Source organism: Taudactylus pleione, unplaced genomic scaffold, assembly GCF_031769625.1.
Source record: "Taudactylus pleione unplaced genomic scaffold, aTauple2 ptg000110l, whole genome shotgun sequence".
NCBI classification, from domain to species: Eukaryota; Metazoa; Chordata; class Amphibia; order Anura; family Myobatrachidae; genus Taudactylus; species Taudactylus pleione.
The window spans coordinates 8,224,869-8,250,000 of record NW_028284512.1 but is presented as its reverse complement, the minus strand read 5'-3'; positions in this window follow the sequence as shown (position 1 = coordinate 8,250,000).

Below are 25,132 nucleotides of genomic sequence, written 5' to 3'. Positions count from 1 at the left end.
CATTGGTTTGGGCTTGAGAAGAATGTGCTACCATAACATGAACACTGTATTGCGATATGAATTGCAAAGAATTAAAATAAAGGCAAAGTTGGGTATAGCTAAATCTGTAATAAGTATAAGCTACAGTTCCCATTCCTGCTTGCAGGAAGCAGCTGCAAATGACTGATTAATATGTAGATGTTGTACGATGCTAGTGCAGCCTGCAGATGCATTTCTTTTGTGGTAAAATAGTGTTGCAGGACTATAGAACAGATATAGTTCAATTTTAAAACATACAATGAGCACAGGGAGAAAGCCAAGCAGCACAGGGAGAGAGTCAGTAAGCACAGAGAGAAAACCAATCAGCACCGGGAGAAAGCCAAGCAGCACAGGGAGAAAGCCAAGCAGCACAGGGAGAAAGCCAATGAACACAAAGAAAAAAACAAATGAGCACAGGGAGAAAAACCAATGAGCACAGGGAGAAAGCCAAAGAGCATATGAGAGAAACCCAAGCAGCACAGGGAGAAAACCAATGAGCATAGGGAGAAAAACAGTGAGCGCAGGGGAAAAAAAACAATGAGCACAGGGAGAAATACAATAAACACAGGGAGAAAGACAAGTAGCATAGGGAGAAAGCCAATGAGCACAGGGAGAAAGACCAAGAGCATAGGGAGAAAGCCAGTGAGCACAGGGAGAAAGATAAGCAGCATAGGGAGAAAGCCAGTGAGCACAGGGAGAAAGATAAGCAGCATAGGGAGAAAGCCAAAGAGCACAGGGAGCGAGCCAATGAGCATAGGGAGAAAGGCAGTGAGCACAGGGAGAAAGCCAATGAGCACAGGGAGAGAGACAAGCAGCACAGGGAGAAAGCCAATGAGCACAGGGAGAGACCATGAGCACAGGGAGAAAGACCATGAGCACAGGGAGAAAGCCAATGAGCATAGGGAGAAAGAGAAACAGCACATAGAGAAAGCAAATGAGCACAGGGAGAAAACCAATGAGCATAGGGAGAAAAATAAGTAGCATAGTGAGAAAGCCAATGAGCACAGGGAGAAAGACCATGAACATAGGGAGAAAGCCAATGAGCACAGGGAGAAAGACAAGCAGCATAGGGAGAAAGCCAATGAGCACAGGAAGAGAGACAAGCAGCACAGGGAGAAAGCCAATGAGCACAGGGAGCGAGCCAATGAGCACAGGGAGAAAGCCAATGAGCACAGGGAGCGAGCCAATGAGCATAGGGAGAAAGCCAGTGAGCACAGGGAGAAAGGCAATGAGCACAAGGAGAAAGACCATGAGCATAGGGAGAAAGCCAGTGAGCACAGGGAGAAAGACAAGCAGCACAGGGAGAGAGACAAGCAGCACAGGGAGAAAGCCAATGAGCACAGGGAGAGCACCAATGAGCATAGGGAGAAAGCCAGTGAGCACAGGGAGAAAGACAAGCAGCACAGGGAGAAAGGCAATGAGCACAGGGAGAGAGACCATGAGCACAGGGAGAAATCAATGAGCATAGGGAGAAAAATAAGTAGCATAGTGAGAAAGCCAATGAGCACAGGGAGAAAGACCATGAGCATAGGGAGAAAGCCAATGAGCACAGGGAGAGACACCATGAGCATAGGGAGAGAGCCAGTGAGCACAGGGAGAAAGTCAAGCAGCACAGGGAGAAAGCCAATGAGCACAGGGAGGAGAGACAAGCAGCACAGGGAGACAGCCAATGAGCACAGGGAGAGAGACCATGTGCACAGGGAGAAAGCAAATTAGCACAGGGAGAAAGCCAAGCAGCACAGGGGGAAAACCAATGAGCATAGGGAAAAAAATAAGTAGCTTAGTGAGAAAGCCAATGAGCACAGGTGAAAAAAAACAATGAGCACAGGGAGAAAGACAAGTAGCATAGGGAGAAAGCCAATGAGCACAGGGAGAAAGACAAACAGCACAGGGAGAAAAACCAATGAGCACAGGGAGAAAAATAAATAGCATAGTGAGAAAGCCAATGAGCACAGGGAGAAAGACAAGCAGCATAGGGAGAAAGCCAATGAGCACAGGGAGAAAGACAAGCAGCATAGGGAGAAAGCCAATGAGCACAGGGAGAGAGACAAGCAGCACAGGGAGAAAGCCAATGAGCACAGGGAGAGAGCCAATGAGCATAGGAAGAAAGCCAGTGAGCATAGGGAGAAAGACAAGCAGCATAGGGAGAAAGCCAATGAGCACAGGGAGAAAGGCAATGAGCACAGGCCGAAAGACCATGAGCATAGGGAGAAAGCCAGTGAGCACAGGGAGAAAGACAAGCAGCATAGGGAGAAAGCCAATGAGCACAGGCAGAGAGACAAGCAGCACAGGGAGAAAGGCCATGAGCACAGGGAGAAAGACCATGAGCATAGGGAGAAAGCCAGTGAGCATAGGGTGAAAGCCAATGAGCACAGGGAGAGAGCCAATGAGCATAGGGAGAAAGCCAGTGAGCACAGGGAGAAAGGCAATGAGCACAGGGAGAGAGACAAGCAGCACAGGGAGAAAGCCAATGAGCACAGGGAGAAAGACCATGAGCATAGGAAGAAAGCCAGTGAGCACAGGGAGAAAGACAAGCAGCTTAGGGAGAAAGCCAATGAGCACAGGGAGAGAGACAAGCAGCACAGGGAGAAAGGCAATGAGCACAGGGCGAAAGACCATGAGCATAGGGAGAAAGCCAGTGAGCACAGGGAGAAAGACAAGCAGCATAGGGAGAAAGCCAATGAGCACAGGGAGAGAGACAAGCAGCACAAGGAGAAAGGCAATGAGCACAGGGAGAAAGACCATGAGCATAGGGAGAAAGCCAGTGAGCATAGGGTGAAAGCCAATGAGCACAGGGAGAGAGCCAATGAGCATAGGGAGAAAGCCAGTGAGCACAGGGAGAAAGCCAATGAGCACAGGGAGAGAGCCAATGAGCATAGGGAGAAAGTCAATGAGCACAGGGAGAGAGACAAGCAGCACAGGGAGAAAACCAATGAGCACAGGGAGAAAGACCATGAGCACAGGGAGAAAGCCAATGAGCATAGGGAGAAAGAGAAGCAGCACATAGAGAAAGCAAATGAGCACAGGGTGAAAGCCAAGCAGCACAAGGAGAAAGCCAATGAGCACAGGTGAAAAAAAACAATGAGCACAGGGAGAAAGACAAGTAGCATAGGGAGAAAGCCAATGAGCACAGGGAGAAAGACAAGCAGCACAGGGAGAAAAACCAATGAGCACAGGGAGAAAAATAAGTAGCATAGTGAGAAAGCCAATGAGCACAGGGAGAAAGACAAGCAGCATAGGGAGAAAGCCAATGAGGACAGGGAGAGAGACAAGCAGCACAGGGAGAAAGCAAATGAGCACAGGGAGAAAACCAATGAGCATAGGGAGAAAAATAAGTAGCATAGTGAGAAAGCCAATGAGCACAGGGAGAAAGACCATGAACATAGGGAGAAAGCCAATGAGCACAGGGAGAAAGACAAGCAGCACAGGGAGAAAGCCAGTGAGCACAGGGAGAAAGCCAATGAGCACAGGGAGAAAGACCATGAGCATAGGGAGAAAGCCAGTGAGCACAGGGAGCGAGCCAATGAGCACAGGGAGCGAGCCAATGAGCATAGGGAGAAAGCCAGTGAGCACAGGGAGAAAGCCAATGAGCACAGGGAGAAAGACCATGAGCATAGGGAGAAAGCCAGTGAGCACAGGGAGAAAGACAAGCAGCACAGGGAGAGAGACAAGAAGCACAGGGAGAAAGCCAATGAGCTCAGGGAGAGCACCAATGAGCATAGGGAGAAAGCCAGTGAGCACAGGGAGAAAGACAAGCAGCACAGGGAGAAAGGCAATGAGCACAGGGAGAGAGACCATGAGCACAGGGAGAAAGCAAATGAGCACAGGGAGAAAACCAATGAGCATAGGGAGAAAAATAAGTAGCATAGTGAGAAAGCCAATGAGTACAGGTGAAAAAAAACAATGAGCACAGGGAGAAAGAAAAGTAGCATAGGGAGAAAGCCAATGAGCACAGGGAGAAAAACTAATGAGCACAGGGAGAAAAATAAGTAGCATAGTGAGAAAGCCAATGAGCACAGGGAGAAAGACCATGAGCATAGGGAGAAAGCCAATGAGCACAAGGAGAGACACCATGAGCATAGGGAGAGAGCCAGTGAGCACAGGGAGAAAGTCAAGCAGCACAGGGAGAAAGCCAATGAGCACAGGGAGGAGAGACAAGCAGCACAGGGAGACAGCCAATGAGCACAGGGAGAAAGGCCATGAGCACAGGGAGAGAGACAAGCAGCACAGGGAGAAAGCCAATGAGCACAGGGAGAAAGACCATGAGCATAGGAAGAAAGCCAGTGAGCACAGGGAGAAAGACAAGCAGCTTAGGGAGAAAGCCAATGAGCACAGGGAGAGAGACAAGCAGCACAGGGAGAAAGGCAATGAGCACAGGGCGAAAGACCATGAGCATAGGGAGAAAGCCAGTGAGCACAGGGAGAAAGACAAGCAGCATAGGGAGAAAGCCAATGAGCACAGGGAGAGAGACAAGCAGCACAAGGAGAAAGGCAATGAGCACAGGGAGAAAGACCATGAGCATAGGGAGAAAGCCAGTGAGCATAGGGTGAAAGCCAATGAGCACAGGGAGAGAGCCAATGAGCATAGGGAGAAAGCCAGTGAGCACAGGGAGAAAGCCAATGAGCACAGGGAGAGAGCCAATGAGCATAGGGAGAAAGCCAATGAGCACAGGGAGAGAGACAAGCAGCACAGGGAGAAAACCAATGAGCACAGGGAGAAAGACCATGAGCACAGGGAGAAAGCCAATGACCATAGGGAGAAAGAGAAGCAGCACATAGAGAAAGCAAATAAGCACAGGGTGAAAGCCAAGCAGCACAAGGAGAAAGCCAATGAGCACAGGTGAAAAAAAACAATGAGCACAGGGAGAAAGACAAGTAGCATAGGGAGAAAGCCAATGAGCACAGGGAGAAAGACAAGCAGCACAGGGAGAAAAACCAATGAGCACAGGGAGAAAAATAAGTAGCATAGTGAGAAAGCCAATGAGCACAGGGAGAAAGACAAGCAGCATAGGGAGAAAGCCAATGAGGACAGGGAGAGAGACAAGCAGCACAGGGAGAAAGCCAGTGAGCACAGGGAGAGCACCAATGAGCATAGGGAGAAAGCCATTGAGCACAGGGAGAAAGACAAGCAGCATAGGGAGAAAGCCAATGAGCAAAGGGAGAGAGACAATGAGCACAGGGAGAAAGCAAATGAGCACAGGGAGAAAACCAATGAGCATAGGGAGAAAAATTAGTAGCATATTGAGAAAGCCAATGAGCACAGGGAGAAAGACCATGAACATAGGGAGAAAGCCAATGAGCACAGGGAGAAAGACAAGCAGCACAGGGAGAAAGCCAATGAGCACAGGGAGCGAGCCAATGAGCACAGGGAGAAAGCCAATGAGCACAGGGAGCGAGCCAATGAGCATAGGGAGAAAGCCAGTGAGCACAGGGAGAAAGCCAATGAGCACAGGGAGAAAGACCATGAGCATAGGGAGAAAGCCAGTGAGCACAGGGAGAAAGACAAGCAGCAGAGGGAGAGAGACAAGAAGCACAGGGAGAAAGCCAATGAGCTCAGGGAGAGCACCAATGAGCATAGGGAGAAAGCCAGTGAGCACAGGGAGAAAGACAAGCAGCACAGGGAGAAAGGCAATGAGCACAGGGAGAGAGACCATGAGCACAGGGAGAAAGCAAATGAGCACAGGGAGAAAACCAATGAGCATAGGTAGAAAAATAAGTAGCATAGTGAGAAAGCCAATGAGTACAGGTGAAAAAAAACAATGAGCACAGGGAGAAAGAAAAGTAGCATAGGGAGAAAGCCAATGAGCACAGGGAGAAAAACCAATGAGCACAGGGAGAAAAATAAGTAGCATAGTGAGAAAGCCAATGAGAACAGGGAGAAAGACCATGAGCATAGGGAGAAAGCCAATGAGCACAGGGAAAGACACCATGAGCATAGGGAGAGAGCCAGTGAGCACAGGGAGAAAGTCAAGCAGCACAGGGAGAAAGCCAATGAGCACAGGGAGGAGAGACAAGCAGCACAGGGAGACAGCCAATGAGCACAGGGAGAGAGACCATGAGCACAGGGAGAAAGCAAATTAGCACAGGGAGAAAGCCAAGCAGCACAGGGAGAAAACCAATGAGCATAGGGAAAAAAATAAGTAGCTTAGTGAGAAAGCCAATGAGCACAGGTGAAAAAAAACAATGAGCACAGGGAGAAAGACAAGTAGCATAGGGAGAAAGCGAATGAGCACAGGGAGAAAGACAAACAGCACAGGGAGAAAAACCAATGAGCACAGGGAGAAAAATAAATAGCATAGTGAGAAAGCCAATGAGCACAGGGAGAAAGACCATGAGCATAGGGAGAAAGCCAAAGAGCACAGGGAGAAAGACAAGCAGCATAGGGAGAAAGTCAATGAGCACAGGGAGAGAGACAAGCAGCACAGGGAGAAAGCCAATGAGCACAGGGAGAGAGCCAATGAGCATAGGAAGAAAGCCAGTGAGCATAGGGAGAAAGACAAGCAGCATAGGGAGAAAGCCAATGAGCACAGGGAGAAAGGCAATGAGCACAGGGCGAAAGACCATGAGCATAGGGAGAAAGCCAGTGAGCACAAGGAGAAAGACAAGCAGCATAGGGAGAAAGCCAATGAGCACAGGGAGAGAGACAAGCAGCACAGGGAGAAAGGCCATGAGCACAGGGAGAAAGACCATGAGCATAGGGAGAAAGCCAGTGAGCATAGGGTGAAAGCCAATGAGCACAGGGAGAGAGCCAATGAGCATAGGGAGAAAGCCAGTGAGCACAGGGAGAAAGGCAATGAGCACAGGGAGAGAGACAAGCAGCACAGGGAGAAAGCCAATGAGCACAGGGAGAAAGCCAATGAGCACAGGGAGAGAGACAAGCAGCACAGGGAGAAAGCCAATGAGCACAGGGAGAAAGACCATGAGCACAGGGAGAAAGCCAATGAGCATAGGGAGAAAGAGAAGCAGCACATAGAGAAAGCAAATGAGCACAGGGTGAAAGCCAAGCAGCACAAGGAGAAAGCCAATGAGCACAGGTGAAAAAAAAACAATGAGCACATGGAGAAAGACAAGTAGCATAGGGAGAAAGCCAATGAGCACAGGGAGAAAGACAAGCAGCACAGGGAGAAAAACCAATGAGCACAGGGAGAAAAATAAGTAGCATAGTGAGAAAGCCAATGAGCACAGGGAGAAAGACAAGCAGCATAGGGAGAAAGCCAATGAGGACAGGGAGAGAGACAAGCAGCACAGGGAGAAAGCCAGTGAGCACAGGGAGAGCACCAATGAGCATAGGGAGAAAGCCAGTGAGCACAGGGAGAAAGACAAGCAGCATAGGGAGAAAGCCAATGAGCACAGGGAGAGAGACAAGCAGCACAGGGAGAAAGGCAATGAGCACAGGGAGAGAGACAATGAGCACAGGGAGAAAGCAAATGAGCACAGGGAGAAAACCAATGAGCATAGGGAGAAAAATAAGTAGCATAGTGAGAAAGCCAATGAGTACAGGTGAAAAAAAAACAATGAACACAGGGCGAAAGACAAGTAGCTTAGGGAGAAAGCCAATGACAACAGGGAGAAAGACAAGTAGCATAGGGAGAAAGCCAATGAGCACAGGGAGAAAAACCAATGAGCACAGTGAGAAAAATAAGTAGCATAGTGAGAAAGCCAATGAGCACAGGGAGAAAGACTATGAGCATAGGGAGAAAGCCAATGAGCACAGGGAGAGAGACCATGAGCATAGGGAGAGAGCCAGTGAGCACAGGGAGAAAGACAAGCAGCACAGGGAGAAAGCCAATGAGCACAGGGAGAAAGCCAATGAGCACAGGGAGGAGAGACAAGCAGCACAGGGAGACAGCCAATGAGCACAGGGAGAGAGACCATGAGCACAGGGAGAAAGCAAATTAGCACAGGGAGAAAGCCAAGCAGCACAGGGAGAAAACCAATGAGCATAGGGAGAAAAATAAGTAGCTTAGTGAGAAAGCCAATGAGCACAGGTGAAAAAAAACAATGAGCACAGGGAGAAAAACAAGTAGCATAGGGAGAAAGCCAATGAGCACAGGGAGAAAGACAAACATCACACGGAGAAAAACCAATGAGCACAGGGAGAAAAATAAGTAGCATAGTGAGAAAGCCAATGAGCACAGGGAGAAAGACCATGAGCATAGGGAGAAAGCCAATAAGCACAGGGAGAAAAACAAGCAGCATAGGGAGAAAGCCAATGAGCACAGGGAGAGAGACAAGCAGCACAGGGAGAAAGCCAATGAGCACAGGGAGAGAGCCAATGAGCATAGGAAGAAAGCCAGTGAGCACACGGAGAAAGACAAGCAGCATAGGGAGAAAGGCAATGAGCACAGGGAGAGAGACAAGCAGCACAAGGAGAAAGGCAATGAGCACAGGGAGAAAGACCATGAGCATAGGGAGAAAGCCAGTGAGCATAGGGTGAAAGCCAATGAGCACAGGGAGAGAGCCAATGAGCATAGGGAGAAAGCCAGTGAGCACAGGGAGAAAGCCAATGAGCACAGGGAGAGAGCCAATGAGCATAGGGAGAAAGTCAATGAGCACAGGGAGAGAGACAAGCAGCACAGGGAGAAAACCAATGAGCACAGGGAGAAAGACCATGAGCACAGGGAGAAAGCCAATGAGCATAGGGAGAAAGAGAAGCAGCACATAGAGAAAGCAAATGAGCACAGGGTGAAAGCCAAGCAGCACAAGGAGAAAGCCAATGAGCACAGGTGAAAAAAAACAATGAGCACAGGGAGAAAGACAAGTAGCATAGGGAGAAAGCCAATGAGCACAGGGAGAAAGACAAGCAGCACAGGGAGAAAAACCAATGAGCACAGGGAGAAAAATAAGTAGCATAGTGAGAAAGCCAATGAGCACAGGGAGAAAGACAAGCAGCATAGGGAGAAAGCCAATGAGGACAGGGAGAGAGACAAGCAGCACAGGGAGAAAGCAAATGAGCACAGGGAGAAAACCAATGAGCATAGGGAGAAAAATAAGTAGCATAGTGAGAAAGCCAATGAGCACAGGGAGAAAGACCATGAACATAGGGAGAAAGCCAATGAGCACAGGGAGAAAGACAAGCAGCACAGGGAGAAAGCCAGTGAGCACAGGGAGAAAGCCAATGAGCACAGGGAGAAAGACCATGAGCATAGGGAGAAAGCCAGTGAGCACAGGGAGCGAGCCAATGAGCACAGGGAGCGAGCCAATGAGCATAGGGAGAAAGCCAGTGAGCACAGGGAGAAAGCCAATGAGCACAGGGAGAAAGACCATGAGCATAGGGAGAAAGCCAGTGAGCACAGGGAGAAAGACAAGCAGCACAGGGAGAGAGACAAGAAGCACAGGGAGAAAGCTAATGAGCTCAGGGAGAGCACCAATGAGCATAGGGAGAAAGCCAGTGAGCACAGGGAGAAAGACAAGCAGCACAGGGAGAAAGGCAATGAGCACAGGGAGAGAGACCATGAGCACAGGGAGAAAGCAAATGAGCACAGGGAGAAAACCAATGAGCATAGGGAGAAAAATAAGTAGCATAGTGAGAAAGCCAATGAGTACAGGTGAAAAAAAACAATGAGCACAGGGAGAAAGAAAAGTAGCATAGGGAGAAAGCCAATGAGCACAGGGAGAAAAACTAATGAGCACAGGGAGAAAAATAAGTAGCATAGTGAGAAAGCCAATGAGCACAGGGAGAAAGACCATGAGCATAGGGAGAAAGCCAATGAGCACAGGGAGAGACACCATGAGCATAGGGAGAGAGCCAGTGAGCACAGGGAGAAAGTCAAGCAGCACAGGGAGAAAGCCAATGAGCACAGGGAGGAGAGACAAGCAGCACAGGGAGACAGCCAATGAGCACAGGGAGAAAGGCCATGAGCACAGGGAGAGAGACAAGCAGCACAGGGAGAAAGCCAATGAGCACAGGGAGAAAGACCATGAGCATAGGAAGAAAGCCAGTGAGCACAGGGAGAAAGACAAGCAGCTTAGGGAGAAAGCCAATGAGCACAGGGAGAGAGACAAGCAGCACAGGGAGAAAGGCAATGAGCACAGGGCGAAAGACCATGAGCATAGGGAGAAAGCCAGTGAGCACAGGGAGAAAGACAAGCAGCATAGGGAGAAAGCCAATGAGCACAGGGAGAGAGACAAGCAGCACAAGGAGAAAGGCAATGAGCACAGGGAGAAAGACCATGAGCATAGGGAGAAAGCCAGTGAGCATAGGGTGAAAGCCAATGAGCACAGGGAGAGAGCCAATGAGCATAGGGAGAAAGCCAGTGAGCACAGGGAGAAAGCCAATGAGCACAGGGAGAGAGCCAATGAGCATAGGGAGAAAGCCAATGAGCACAGGGAGAGAGACAAGCAGCACAGGGAGAAAACCAATGAGCACAGGGAGAAAGACCATGAGCACAGGGAGAAAGCCAATGAGCATAGGGAGAAAGAGAAGCAGCACATAGAGAAAGCAAATAAGCACAGGGTGAAAGCCAAGCAGCACAAGGAGAAAGCCAATGAGCACAGGTGAAAAAAAACAATGAGCACAGGGAGAAAGACAAGTAGCATAGGGAGAAAGCCAATGAGCACAGGGAGAAAGACAAGCAGCACAGGGAGAAAAACCAATGAGCACAGGGAGAAAAATAAGTAGCATAGTGAGAAAGCCAATGAGCACAGGGAGAAAGACAAGCAGCATAGGGAGAAAGCCAATGAGGACAGGGAGAGAGACAAGCAGCACAGGGAGAAAGCCAGTGAGCACAGGGAGAGCACCAATGAGCATAGGGAGAAAGCCATTGAGCACAGGGAGAAAGACAAGCAGCATAGGGAGAAAGCCAATGAGCAAAGGGAGAGAGACAATGAGCACAGGGAGAAAGCAAATGAGCACAGGGAGAAAACCAATGAGCATAGGGAGAAAAATTAGTAGCATATTGAGAAAGCCAATGAGCACAGGGAGAAAGACCATGAACATAGGGAGAAAGCCAATGAGCACAGGGAGAAAGACAAGCAGCACAGGGAGAAAGCCAATGAGCACAGGGAGCGAGCCAATGAGCACAGGGAGAAAGCCAATGAGCACAGGGAGCGAGCCAATGAGCATAGGGAGAAAGCCAGTGAGCACAGGGAGAAAGCCAATGAGCACAGGGAGAAAGACCATGAGCATAGGGAGAAAGCCAGTGAGCACAGGGAGAAAGACAAGCAGCAGAGGGAGAGAGACAAGAAGCACAGGGAGAAAGCCAATGAGCTCAGGGAGAGCACCAATGAGCATAGGGAGAAAGCCAGTGAGCACAGGGAGAAAGACAAGCAGCACAGGGAGAAAGGCAATGAGCACAGGGAGAGAGACCATGAGCACAGGGAGAAAGCAAATGAGCACAGGGAGAAAACCAATGAGCATAGGTAGAAAAATAAGTAGCATAGTGAGAAAGCCAATGAGTACAGGTGAAAAAAAACAATGAGCACAGGGAGAAAGAAAAGTAGCATAGGGAGAAAGCCAATGAGCACAGGGAGAAAAACCAATGAGCACAGGGAGAAAAATAAGTAGCATAGTGAGAAAGCCAATGAGCACAGGGAGAAAGACCATGAGCATAGGGAGAAAGCCAATGAGCACAGGGAGAGACACCATGAGCATAGGGAGAGAGCCAGTGAGCACAGGGAGAAAGTCAAGCAGCACAGGGAGAAAGCCAATGAGCACAGGGAGGAGAGACAAGCAGCACAGGGAGACAGCCAATGAGCACAGGGAGAGAGACCATGAGCACAGGGAGAAAGCAAATTAGCACAGGGAGAAAGCCAAGCAGCACAGGGAGAAAACCAATGAGCATAGGGAAAAAAATAAGTAGCTTAGTGAGAAAGCCAATGAGCACAGGTGAAAAAAAACAATGAGCACAGGGAGAAAGACAAGTAGCATAGGGAGAAAGCGAATGAGCACAGGGAGAAAGACAAACAGCACAGGGAGAAAAACCAATGAGCACAGGGAGAAAAATAAATAGCATAGTGAGAAAGCCAATGAGCACAGGGAGAAAGACCATGAGCATAGGGAGAAAGCCAAAGAGCACAGGGAGAAAGACAAGCAGCATAGGGAGAAAGTCAATGAGCACAGGGAGAGAGACAAGCAGCACAGGGAGAAAGCCAATGAGCACAGGGAGAGAGCCAATGAGCATAGGAAGAAAGCCAGTGAGCATAGGGAGAAAGACAAGCAGCATAGGGAGAAAGCCAATGAGCACAGGGAGAAAGGCAATGAGCACAGGGCGAAAGACCATGAGCATAGGGAGAAAGCCAGTGAGCACAAGGAGAAAGACAAGCAGCATAGGGAGAAAGCCAATGAGCACAGGGAGAGAGACAAGCAGCACAGGGAGAAAGGCCATGAGCACAGGGAGAAAGACCATGAGCATAGGGAGAAAGCCAGTGAGCATAGGGTGAAAGCCAATGAGCACAGGGAGAGAGCCAATGAGCATAGGGAGAAAGCCAGTGAGCACAGGGAGAAAGGCAATGAGCACAGGGAGAGAGACAAGCAGCACAGGGAGAAAGCCAATGAGCACAGGGAGAAAGCCAATGAGCACAGGGAGAGAGACAAGCAGCACAGGGAGAAAGCCAATGAGCACAGGGAGAAAGACCATGAGCACAGGGAGAAAGCCAATGAGCATAGGGAGAAAGAGAAGCAGCACATAGAGAAAGCAAATGAGCACAGGGTGAAAGCCAAGCAGCACAAGGAGAAAGCCAATGAGCACAGGTGAAAAAAAAACAATGAGCACATGGAGAAAGACAAGTAGCATAGGGAGAAAGCCAATGAGCACAGGGAGAAAGACAAGCAGCACAGGGAGAAAAACCAATGAGCACAGGGAGAAAAATAAGTAGCATAGTGAGAAAGCCAATGAGCACAGGGAGAAAGACAAGCAGCATAGGGAGAAAGCCAATGAGGACAGGGAGAGAGACAAGCAGCACAGGGAGAAAGCCAGTGAGCACAGGGAGAGCACCAATGAGCATAGGGAGAAAGCCAGTGAGCACAGGGAGAAAGACAAGCAGCATAGGGAGAAAGCCAATGAGCACAGGGAGAGAGACAAGCAGCACAGGGAGAAAGGCAATGAGCACAGGGAGAGAGACAATGAGCACAGGGAGAAAGCAAATGAGCACAGGGAGAAAACCAATGAGCATAGGGAGAAAAATAAGTAGCATAGTGAGAAAGCCAATGAGTACAGGTGAAAAAAAAACAATGAACACAGGGCGAAAGACAAGTAGCTTAGGGAGAAAGCCAATGACAACAGGGAGAAAGACAAGTAGCATAGGGAGAAAGCCAATGAGCACAGGGAGAAAAACCAATGAGCACAGTGAGAAAAATAAGTAGCATAGTGAGAAAGCCAATGAGCACAGGGAGAAAGACTATGAGCATAGGGAGAAAGCCAATGAGCACAGGGAGAGAGACCATGAGCATAGGGAGAGAGCCAGTGAGCACAGGGAGAAAGACAAGCAGCACAGGGAGAAAGCCAATGAGCACAGGGAGAAAGCCAATGAGCACAGGGAGGAGAGACAAGCAGCACAGGGAGACAGCCAATGAGCACAGGGAGAGAGACCATGAGCACAGGGAGAAAGCAAATTAGCACAGGGAGAAAGCCATGCAGCACAGGGAGAAAACCAATGAGCATAGGGAGAAAAATAAGTAGCTTAGTGAGAAAGCCAATGAGCACAGGTGAAAAAAAACAATGAGCACAGGGAGAAAAACAAGTAGCATAGGGAGAAAGCCAATGAGCACAGGGAGAAAGACAAACATCACACGGAGAAAAACCAATGAGCACAGGGAGAAAAATAAGTAGCATAGTGAGAAAGCCAATGAGCACAGGGAGAAAGACCATGAGCATAGGGAGAAAGCCAATAAGCACAGGGAGAAAAACAAGCAGCATAGGGAGAAAGCCAATGAGCACAGGGAGAGAGACAAGCAGCACAGGGAGAAAGCCAATGAGCACAGGGAGAGAGCCAATGAGCATAGGAAGAAAGCCAGTGAGCACACGGAGAAAGACAAGCAGCATAGGGAGAAAGGCAATGAGCACAGGGCGAAAGACCATGAGCATAGGGAGAAAGCCAAAGAGCACAGGGAGAAAGACAAGCAGCATAGGGAGAAAGTCAATGAGCACAGGGAGAGAGACAAGCAGCACAGGGAGAAAGCCAATGAGCACAGGGAGAGAGCCAATGAGCATAGGAAGAAAGCCAGTGAGCATAGGGAGAAAGACAAGCAGCATAGGGAGAAAGCCAATGAGCACAGGGAGAAAGGCAATGAGCACAGGGCGAAAGACCATGAGCATAGGGAGAAAGCCAGTGAGCACAAGGAGAAAGACAAGCAGCATAGGGAGAAAGCCAATGAGCACAGGGAGAGAGACAAGCAGCACAGGGAGAAAGGCCATGAGCACAGGGAGAAAGACCATGAGCATAGGGAGAAAGCCAGTGAGCATAGGGTGAAAGCCAATGAGCACAGGGAGAGAGCCAATGAGCATAGGGAGAAAGCCAGTGAGCACAGGGAGAAAGGCAATGAGCACAGGGAGAGAGACAAGCAGCACAGGGAGAAAGCCAATGAGCACAGGGAGAAAGCCAATGAGCACAGGGAGAGAGACAAGCAGCACAGGGAGAAAGCCAATGAGCACAGGGAGAAAGACCATGAGCACAGGGAGAAAGCCAATGAGCATAGGGAGAAAGAGAAGCAGCACATAGAGAAAGCAAATGAGCACAGGGTGAAAGCCAAGCAGCACAAGGAGAAAGCCAATGAGCACAGGTGAAAAAAAAACAATGAGCACATGGAGAAAGACAAGTAGCATAGGGAGAAAGCCAATGAGCACAGGGAGAAAGACAAGCAGCACAGGGAGAAAAACCAATGAGCACAGGGAGAAAAATAAGTAGCATAGTGAGAAAGCCAATGAGCACAGGGAGAAAGACAAGCAGCATAGGGAGAAAGCCAATGAGGACAGGGAGAGAGACAAGCAGCACAGGGAGAAAGCCAGTGAGCACAGGGAGAGCACCAATGAGCATAGGGAGAAAGCCAGTGAGCACAGGGAGAAAGACAAGCAGCATAGGGAGAAAGCCAATGAGCACAGGGAGAGAGACAAGCAGCACAGGGAGAAAGGCAATGAGCACAGGGAGAGAGACAATGAGCACAGGGAGAAAGCAAATGAGCACAGGGAGAAAACCAATGAGCATAGGGAGAAAAATAAGTAGCATAGTGAGAAAGCCAATGAGTACAGGTGAAAAAAAAACAATGAACACAGGGCGAAAGACAAGTAGCTTAGGGAGAAAGCCAATGACAACAGGGAGAAAGACAAGTAGCATAGGGAGAAAGCCAATGAGCACAGGGAGAAAAACCAATGAGCACAGTGAGAAAAATAAGTAGCATAGTGAGAAAGCCAATGAGCACAGGGAGAAAGACTATGAGCATAGGGAGAAAGCCAATGAGCACAGGGAGAGAGACCATGAGCATAGGGAGAGAGCCAGTGAGCACAGGGAGAAAGACAAGCAGCACAGGGAGAAAGCCAATGAGCACAGGGAGAAAGCCAATGAGCACAGGGAGGAGAGACAAGCAGCACAGGGAGACAGCCAATGAGCACAGGGAGAGAGACCATGAGCACAGGGAGAAAGCAAATTAGCACAGGGAGAAAGCCATGCAGCACAGGGAGAAAACCAATGAGCATAGGGAGAAAAATAAGTAGCTTAGTGAGAAAGCCAATGAGCACAGGTGAAAAAAAACAATGAGCACAGGGAGAAAAACAAGTAGCATAGGGAGAAAGCCAATGAGCACAGGGAGAAAGACAAACATCACACGGAGAAAAACCAATGAGCACAGGGAGAAAAATAAGTAGCATAGTGAGAAAGCCAATGAGCACAGGGAGAAAGACCATGAGCATAGGGAGAAAGCCAATAAGCACAGGGAGAAAAACAAGCAGCATAGGGAGAAAGCCAATGAGCACAGGGAGAGAGACAAGCAGCACAGGGAGAAAGCCAATGAGCACAGGGAGAGAGCCAATGAGCATAGGAAGAAAGCCAGTGAGCACACGGAGAAAGACAAGCAGCATAGGGAGAAAGGCAATGAGCACAGGGCGAAAGACCATGAGCATATGGAGAAAGCCAATGAGCACAGGGAGAGAGACAAGCAGCAGAGGGAGAAAGACCATGAGCATAGGGAGAAAGCCTGTGAGCATAGGGAGAAAGCCAATGAGCACAGGGAGAGAGCCAATGAGCATAGGGAGAAAGCCAGTGAGCACAGGGAGAAAGCCAATGAGCACAGGGAGAGAGACAAGCAGCACGGGGAGAGAGACAAGCAGCACAGGGAGAAAGCCAATGAGCACAGGGAGAAAGAGAAGCAGCACATAGAGAAAGCAAATGAGCACAGGGTGAAATCCAAGCATCACAAGGAGAAAGCCAATGAGCACAGGTGAAAAAAAACAATGAGCACAGGGAGAAAGACAAGTAGCATAGGAGAAAGCCAATGAGCACAGGGAGAAAGACAAGCAGCACAGGGAGAAAAACCAATGAGCACAGGGAGAAAAATAAGTAGCATAGTGAGAAAGCCAATGATCACAGGGAGAAAGAGAAGCAGCATAGGGAAAAAGCAAATGAGGACAGGGAGAGCACCAATGAGCATAGGTAGAAAGCCAGTGAGCACAGGGAGAAAGACAAGCAGCATAGGGAGAAAGCCAATGAGCACAGGGAGAGAGACAAGCAGCACAGGGAGAAAGGCAATGAGCACAGGGAGAGAGACAATGAGCACAGGGAGAAAGCAAATGAGCACAGGGAGAAAACCAAAGAGCATAGGGAGAAAAATAAGTAGCATAGTGAGAAAGCCAATGATCACAGGGAGAAAGACAAGCAGCATAGGGAAAAAGCCAATGAGGACAGGGAGAGCACCAATGAGCATAGGTAGAAAGCCAGTGAGCACAGGGAGAAAGACAAGCAGCATAGGGAGAAAGCCAATGAGCACAGGGAGAGAGACAAGCAGCACAGGGAGAAAGGCAATGAGCACAGGGAGAGAGACAATGAGCACAGGGAGAAAGCAAATGAGCACAGGGAGAAAACCAAAGAGCATAGGGAGAAAGACAAGTAGCTTAGTGAGAAAGCCAATGAGCACAGGGAGAAAGACAAGTAGCATAGGGAGAAAGCCAATGAGCACAGGGAGAAAAACCAATGAGCACAGGGAGAAAAATAAGTAGCATAGTGAGAAAGCCAATGAGCACAGGGAGAAAGACCATGAGCATAGGGAGAAAGCCAATGAGCACAGGGAGAGAGACCATGAGCATAGGGAGAGAGCCAGTGAGCACAGGGAGAAAGACAAGCAGCACAGGGAGAAAGCCAATGAGCACAGGGAGAAAGCCAATGAGCACAGGGAGGAGAGACAAGCAGCACAGGGAGACAGCCAATGAGCACAGGTAGAGAGACCATGAGCACAGGGAGAAAGCAAATTAGCACAGGGAGAAAGCCAAGCAGCACAGGGAGAAAACCAATGAGCATAGGGAGAAAAATAAGTAGCTTAGTGAGAAAGCCAATGAGCACAGGTGAAAAAAAACAATGAGCACATGGAGAAAGACAAGTAGCATAGGGAGAAAGCCAATGAGCACAGGGAGAAAGACAAACAGCACAGGGAGAAAAACCAATGAGCACAGGGAGAAAAATAAGTAGCATAGTGAGAAAGCCAATGAGCACAGGGAGAAAGACCATGAGCATAGGGAGAAAACCAATGAGCACAGGGAGAAAGACAAGCAGCACAGGGAGAAAAACCAATGAGCACAGGGAGAAAAATAAGTAGCATAGTGAGAAAGCCAATGAGCACAGGGAGAAAGACAAGCAGCATAGGGAAAAAGCCAATGAGCACAGGGAGAGAGACAAGCAGCACAGGGAGTAAGCCAATGAGCACAGGGAGAGAGCCAATGAGCATAGGGGGAAAGCCAATGAGCACAGGGAGAAAGACAAGCAGCACAGGGAGAAAAACCAATGAGCACAGGGAGAAAAATAAGTAGCATAGTGAGAAAGCCAATGAGCACAGGGAGAAAGACCATGAGCATAGGGAGAAAGCCAATGAGCACAGGGAGAAAGACAAGCAGCATAGGGAGAAAGCCAATGAGCACAGTGAGAGAGACAAGCAGCACAGGGAGAAAGCCAATGCGCAGAGGGAGAGAGCCAATGAGCATAGGAAGAAAGCCAGTGAGCACAGGGAGAAAGACAAGCAGCATAGGGAGAAAGCCAATGAGCACAGGGAGAAAGGCAATGAGCACAGGGCGAAAGACCATGAGCATAGGGAGAAAGCCAGTGAGCACAGGGAGAAAGACAAGCAGCATAGGGAGAAAGCCAATGAGCACAGGGAGAGAGACAAGCAGCACAGGGAGAAAGCCAATGAGCACAGGGAGAGAGCCAATGAGCACAGGAAGAGAGACAAGCAGCACAGGGAGAAAGCCAGTGAGCACAGGGAGAAAGACCATGAGCACAGGGAGAAAGCCAATGAGCATATGGAGAAAGAGAAGCAGCACATAGATAAAGCAAATGAGCACAGAGTGAAAGCCAAGCAGCACAGGGAGAAAGCCAATGAGTTCAGGTGAAAAAAAACAATGAGCACAGGGAGAAAGCCAATGAGCACAGGGAGAAAGACAAGCAGCACAGGGAGAAAAACCAATGAGCACAGGGAGAAAAATAAGTAGTATAGTGAGAAAGCCAATGAGCACAGGGAGAAAGACCATGAGCATAGGGAGAAAGCCAGTGAGCACAGGGAAAAAGACAAGCAGCATAGGGAGAAAGCCAATGAGCACAGGGAGAGAGACAAACAGCACAGGGAGAAAGCCAATGAGCACAGGGAGAGAGACAAGCAGCACAGGGAGAAAGCAAATGAGCACAGGGAGAAAACCAAAGAGCACAGGGAGAAAAATAAGCAGCATAGTGAGAAAGCCAATGAGTACAGGTGAAAAAAAACAATGAGCACAGGGAGAAAGAGAAGTAGCAGAAGGAGAAAGCCAATGAGCACAGGGAGAAAGACAAGTAGCATAAGGAGAAAGCCAATGAGCACAGGGAGAAAAATATGTAGCATAGTGAGAAAGCCAATGAGCACAGGGAGAAAGACCATGAGCACAGGGAGAAAGCCAATGAGCACCGGGAGAGAGACAAGCAGCACAGGGAGAAAGCCAATGAGCACAGGGAGAAAGACCATGAGCACAGGGAGAAAGCCAATGAGCATAGGGAGAAAGAGAAGCAGCACATAGAGAAAGCAAATGAGCACAGGGTGAAAGCCAAGCAGCACAATGAGAAAGCCAATGAGCACAGGTGAAAAAAAACAATGAGCACAGGGAGAAAGACAAGTAGCATAGGGAGAAGGCCAATGAGCACAGGGAGAAAAACCAATGAGCACAGGGAGAAAAATAAGTAGCATAGTGAGAAAGCCAATGAGCACAGGGAGAAAGACAAACAACATAGGGAGAAAGCCAATGAGGACAGGGAGAGAGACAAGCAGCACAGGGAGAAAGCCAATGAGCACAGGGAGAGCACCAATGAGCATAGGGAGAAAGCCAGTGAGCACAGGGAGAAAGACAAGCAGCATAGGGAGAAAGCCAATGAGCACAGGGAGAGAGACAAGCAGCACAGGGAGAAAGGCAATGAGTACAGGGAGAGAGACAATGAGCACAGGGAGAAAGCAAATGAGCACAGGGAGAAAACCAATGAGCATAGGGAGAAAAATAAGTAGCATAGTGAGAAAGCCAATGAGTACAGGTGAAAAAAAAACAATGAACACAGGGAGAAAGACAAGTAGCTTAGGGAGAAAGACAATGAGCACAGGGAGAAAGACAAGTAGCATAGGGAGAAAGCCAATGAGCACAGGGAGAAAAACCAATGAGCACAGGGAGAAAAATAAGTAGCATAGTGAGAAAGCCAATGAGCACAGGGAGAAAGACCATGAGCATAGGGAGAAAGCCATTGAGCACAGGGAGAGAGACCATGAGCATAGGGAGAGAGCCAGTGAGCACAGGGAGAAAGCCAATAAGCACAGGGAGAAAGCCAATGAGCACAGGGAGGAGAGACAAGCAGCACAGGGAGACAGCCAATGAGCACAGGGACAGAGACCATGAGCACAGGGAGAAAGCAAATTTGCACAGGGAGAAAGCCAAGCAGCACAGGGAGAAAACCAATGAGCATAAGGAGAAAAATAAGTAGCTTAGTGAGAAAGCCAATGAGCACAGGTGAAAAAAAACAATGAGCACAGGGAGAAAGACAAGTAGCATAGGGAGAAAGCCAATGAGCACAGGGAGAAAGACAAACAGCACAGGGAGAAAAACCAATCAGCACAGGGAGAAAAATAAGTAGCATAGTGAGAAAGCCAATGAGCATAGGGAGAAAGACCATGAGCATAGGGAGAAAGTCAGTGAGCACAAGGAGAAAGACAAGCAGCATAGGGAGAAACACAATGAGCACAGGGAGAGAGACAAGCAGCACAGGGAGAAAGCCAATGCGCACAGGGAAAGAGCCAATGAGCATAGGAAGAAAGCCAGTGAGCACAGGGAGAAAGACAAGCAGCATAGGGAGAAAGCCAATGAGCACAGGGAGAAAGGCAATGAGCACAGGGCGAAAGACCATGAGCATAGGGAGAAAGTCAGTGAGCACAGGGAGAAAGACAAGCAGCATAGGGAGAAACACAATGAGCACAGGGAGAGAGACAAGCAGCACAGGGAGAAAGCCAATGAGCACAGGGAGAGAGCAAATGAGCATAGGGGGAAAGCCAGTGAGCACAGGGAGAAAGCCAATGAGCACAGGGAGAGAGACAAGCAGCAGGGAGAAAGCCAATGAGCACAGGGAGAAAGACCATGAGCACAGGGAGAAAGCCAATGAGCATAGGGAGAAAGAGAAGCAGCACATAGATAAAGCAAATGAGCACAGAGTGAAAGCCAAGCAGCACAGGGAGAAAGCCAATGAGCACAGGTGAAAAAAAACAATGAGCACAGGGAGAAAACCAATGAGCACAGGGAGAAAGACAAGCAGCACAGAGAGAAAAACCACTGAGCACAGGGAGAAAAATAAGTAGCATAGTGAGCAAGCCAATGAGCACAGGGAGAAAGACCATGAGCATAGGGAGAAAACCAGTGAGCACAGGGAGAAAGACAAGCAGCATAGGGAGAAAGCCAATGAGCACAAGTAGAGAGACAAGCAGCACAGGGAGAAAGGCAATGAGCTCAGGGAGAAAGACCATGAGCATAGGGAGAAAGTCAGTGAGCATAGGGAGAAAGCCAATGAGCACAGGGAGAGAGCCAATGAGCATAGGGAGAAAGCCAGTGAGCACAGGGAGAAAGCCAATGAGCACAGGGAGAGAGACAAGCAGCACATGGAGAAAGCCAATGAGCACAGGGAGAAAGAACATGAGCACAGGGAGAAAGCCAATGAGCATAGGGAGAAAGAGAAGCAGCACATAGAGAAAGCAAATGAGCACAGGGTGAAAGCCAAGCAGCACAAGGACAAAGCCAATGAGCACAGGTGAAAAAAAACAATGAGCACAGGGAGAAAGACAAGTAGCACAGGGAGAAAGCCAATGAGCACAGGGAGAAAGACAAGCAGCACAGGGAGAAAAACCAATGAGCACAGGGAGAAAAATAAGTAGCATAGTGAGAAAGCCAATGAGCACAGGGAGAAAGACAAGCAACATAGGGAGAAAGCCAATGAGGACAGGGAGAGCACCAATGAGCATAGGTAGAAAGCCAGTGAGCACAGGGAGAAAGACAAGCAGCATAGGGAGAAAGCCAATGAGCACAGGGAGAGAGACAAGCAGCACAGGGAGAAAGGCAATGAGCACAGGGAGAGAGACAATGAGCACAGGGAGAAATCAAATGAGCACAGGGAGAAAACCAAAGAGCATAGGGAGAAAGACAAGTAGCTTATTGAGAAAGCCAATGAGCACAGGGAGAAAGACAAGTAGTATAGGGAGAAAGCCAATGAGCACAGGGAGAAAAACCAATGAGCACAGGGAGAAAAATAAGTAGCATAGTGAGAAAGCCAATGAGCACAGGGAGAAAGACCATGAGCATAGGGAGAAAGCCAATGAGCACAGGGAGAGAGACCATGAGCATAGGGAGAGAGCCAGTGAGCACAGGGAGAAAGACAAGCAGCACAGGGAGAAAGCCAATGAGCACAGGGAGGAGAGACAAGCAGCACAGGGAGACAGCCATTGAGCACAGGTAGAGAGACCATGAGCACAAGGAGAAAGCAAATTAGCACAGGGAGAAAGCCAAGCAGCACAGGGAGAAAACCAATGAGCATAGGGAGAAAAATAAGTAGCTTAGTGAGAAAGCCAATGAGCACAGGTGAAAAAAAACAATGAGCACAGGGAGAAAGACAAGTAGCATAGGGAGAAAGCCAATGAGCACAGGGAGAAAGACAAACAGCACAGGGAGAAAAACCAATGAGCACAGGGAGAAAAATAAGTAGCATAGTGAGAAAGCCAATGAACACAGGGAGAAAGACCATGAGCATAGGGAGAAAACCAATGAGCACAGGGAGAAAGACAAGCAGCACAGGGAGAAAAACCAATGAGCACAGGGAGAAAAATAAGTAGCATAGTGAGAAAGCCAATGAGCACATGGAGAAAGACAAGCAGCATAGGGAAAAAGCCAATGAGCACAGGGAGAGAGACAAGCAGCACAGGGAGTAAGCCAATGAGCACAGGGAGAGAGCCAATGAGCATAGGGGGAAAGCCAATGAGCACAGGGAGAAAGACAAGCAGCACAGGGAGAAAAACCAATGAGCACAGGGAGAAAAATAAGTAGCATAGTGAGAAAGCCAATGAGCACAGGGAGAAAGACCATGAGCATAGGGAGAAAGCCAATGAGCACAGGGAGAAAGACAAGCAGCATAGGGAGAAAGCCAATGAGCACAGTGAGAGAGACAAGCAGCACAGGGAGAAAGCCAATGCGCACAGGGAGAGAGCCAATGAGCATAGGAAGAAAGCCAGTGAGCACAGGGAGAAAGACAAGCAGCATAGGGAGAAAGCCAATGAGCACAGGGAGAAAAGCAATGAGCACAGGGCGAAAGACCATGAGCATAGGGAGAAAGCCAGTGAGCACAGGGAGAAAGACAAGCAGCATAGGGAGAAAGCCAATGAGCACAGGGAGAGAGACAAGCAGCACAGGGAGAAAGCCAATGAGCACAGGGAGAGAGCCAATGAGCACAGGAAGAGAGACAAGCAGCACAGGGAGAAAGCCAATGAGCACAGGGAGAAAGACCATGAGCACAGGGAGAAAGCCAATGAGCATAGGGAGAAAGAGAAGCAGCACATAGATAAAGCAAATGAGCACAGAGTGAAAGCCAAGCAGCACAGGGAGAAAGCCAATGAGTTCAGGTGAAAAAAAACAATGAGCACAGGGAGAAAGCCAATGAGCACAGGGAGAAAGACAAGCAGCACAGGGAGAAAAACCAATGAGCACAGGGAGAAAAATAAGTAGCATAGTGAGAAAGCCAATGAGCACAGGGAGAAAGACCATGAGCATAGGGAGAAAGCCAGTGAGCACAGGGAAAAAGACAAGCAGCATAGGGAGAAAGCCAATGAGCACAGGGAGAGAGACAAACAGCACAGGGAGAAAGCCAATGAGCACAGGGAGAGAGACAAGCAGCACAGGGAGAAAGCAAATGAGCACAGGGAGAAAACCAAAAAGCACAGGGAGAAAAATAAGCAGCATAGTGAGAAAGCCAATGAGTACAGGTGAAAAAAAACAATGAGCACAGGGAGAAAGAGAAGTAGCAGAAGGAGAAAGCCAATGAGCACAGGGAGAAAGACAAGTAGCATAAGGAGAAAGCCAATGAGCACAGGGAGAAAAATATGTAGCATAGTGAGAAAGCCAATGAGCACAGGGAGAAAGACCATGAGCACAGGGAGAAAGCCAATGAGCACCGGGAGAGAGACAAGCAGCACAGGGAGAAAGCCAATGAGCACAGGGAGAAAGACCATGAGCACAGGGAGAAAGCCAATGAGCATAGGGAGAAAGAGAAGCAGCACATAGAGAAAGCAAATGAGCACAGGGTGAAAGCCAAGCAGCACAATGAGAAAGCCAATGAGCACAGGTGAAAAAAAACAATGAGCACAGGGAGAAAGACAAGTAGCATAGGGAGAAAGCCAATGAGCACAGGGAGAAAAACCAATGAGCACAGGGAGAAAAATAAGTAGCATAGTGAGAAAGCCAATGAGCACAGGGAGAAAGACAAACAACATAGGGAAAAAGCCAATGAGGACAGGGAGAGAGACAAGCAGCACAGGGAGAAAGCCAATGAGCACAGGGAGAGCACCAATGAGCATAGGGAGAAAGCCAGTGAGCACAGGGAGAAAGACAAGCAGCATAGGGAGAAAGCCAATGAGCACAGGGAGAGAGACAAGCAGCACAGGGAGAAAGGCAATGAGCACAGGGAGAGAGACAATGAGCACAGGGAGAAAGCAAATGAGCACAGGGAGAAAACCAATGAGCATAGGGAGAAAAATAAGTAGCATAGTGAGAAAGCCAATGAGTACAGGTGAAAAAAAAACAATGAACACAGGGAGATAGACAAGTAGTTTAGGGAGAAAGACAATGAGCACAGGGAGAAAGACAAGTAGCATAGGGAGAAAGCCAATGAGCACAGGGAGAAAAACCAATGAGCACAGGGAGAAAAATAAGTAGCATAGTGAGAAAGCCAATGAGCACAGGGAGAAAGACCATGAGCATAGGGAGAAAGCCATTGAGCACAGGGAGAGAGACCATGAGCATAGGGAGAGAGCCAGTGAGCACAGGGAGAAAGCCAATGAGCACAGGGAGAAAGCCAATGAGCACAGGGAGACAGCCAATGAGCACAGGGACAGAGACCATGAGCACAGGGAGAAAGCAAATTTGCACAGGGAGAAAGCCAAGCAGCACAGGGAGAAAACCAATGAGCATAGGGAGAAAAATAAGTAGCTTAGTGAGAAAGCCAATGAGCACAGGTGAAAAAAAACAATGAGCACAGGGAGAAAGACAAGTAGCATAGGGAGAAAGCCAATGAGCACAGGGAGAAAGACAAACAGCACAGGGAGAAAAACCAATCAGCACAGGGAGAAAAATAAGTAGCATAGTGAGAAAGCCAATGAGCACAGGGAGAAAGACCATGAGCATAGGGAGAAAGCCAATGAGCACACGGAGAAAGACAAGCAGCATACG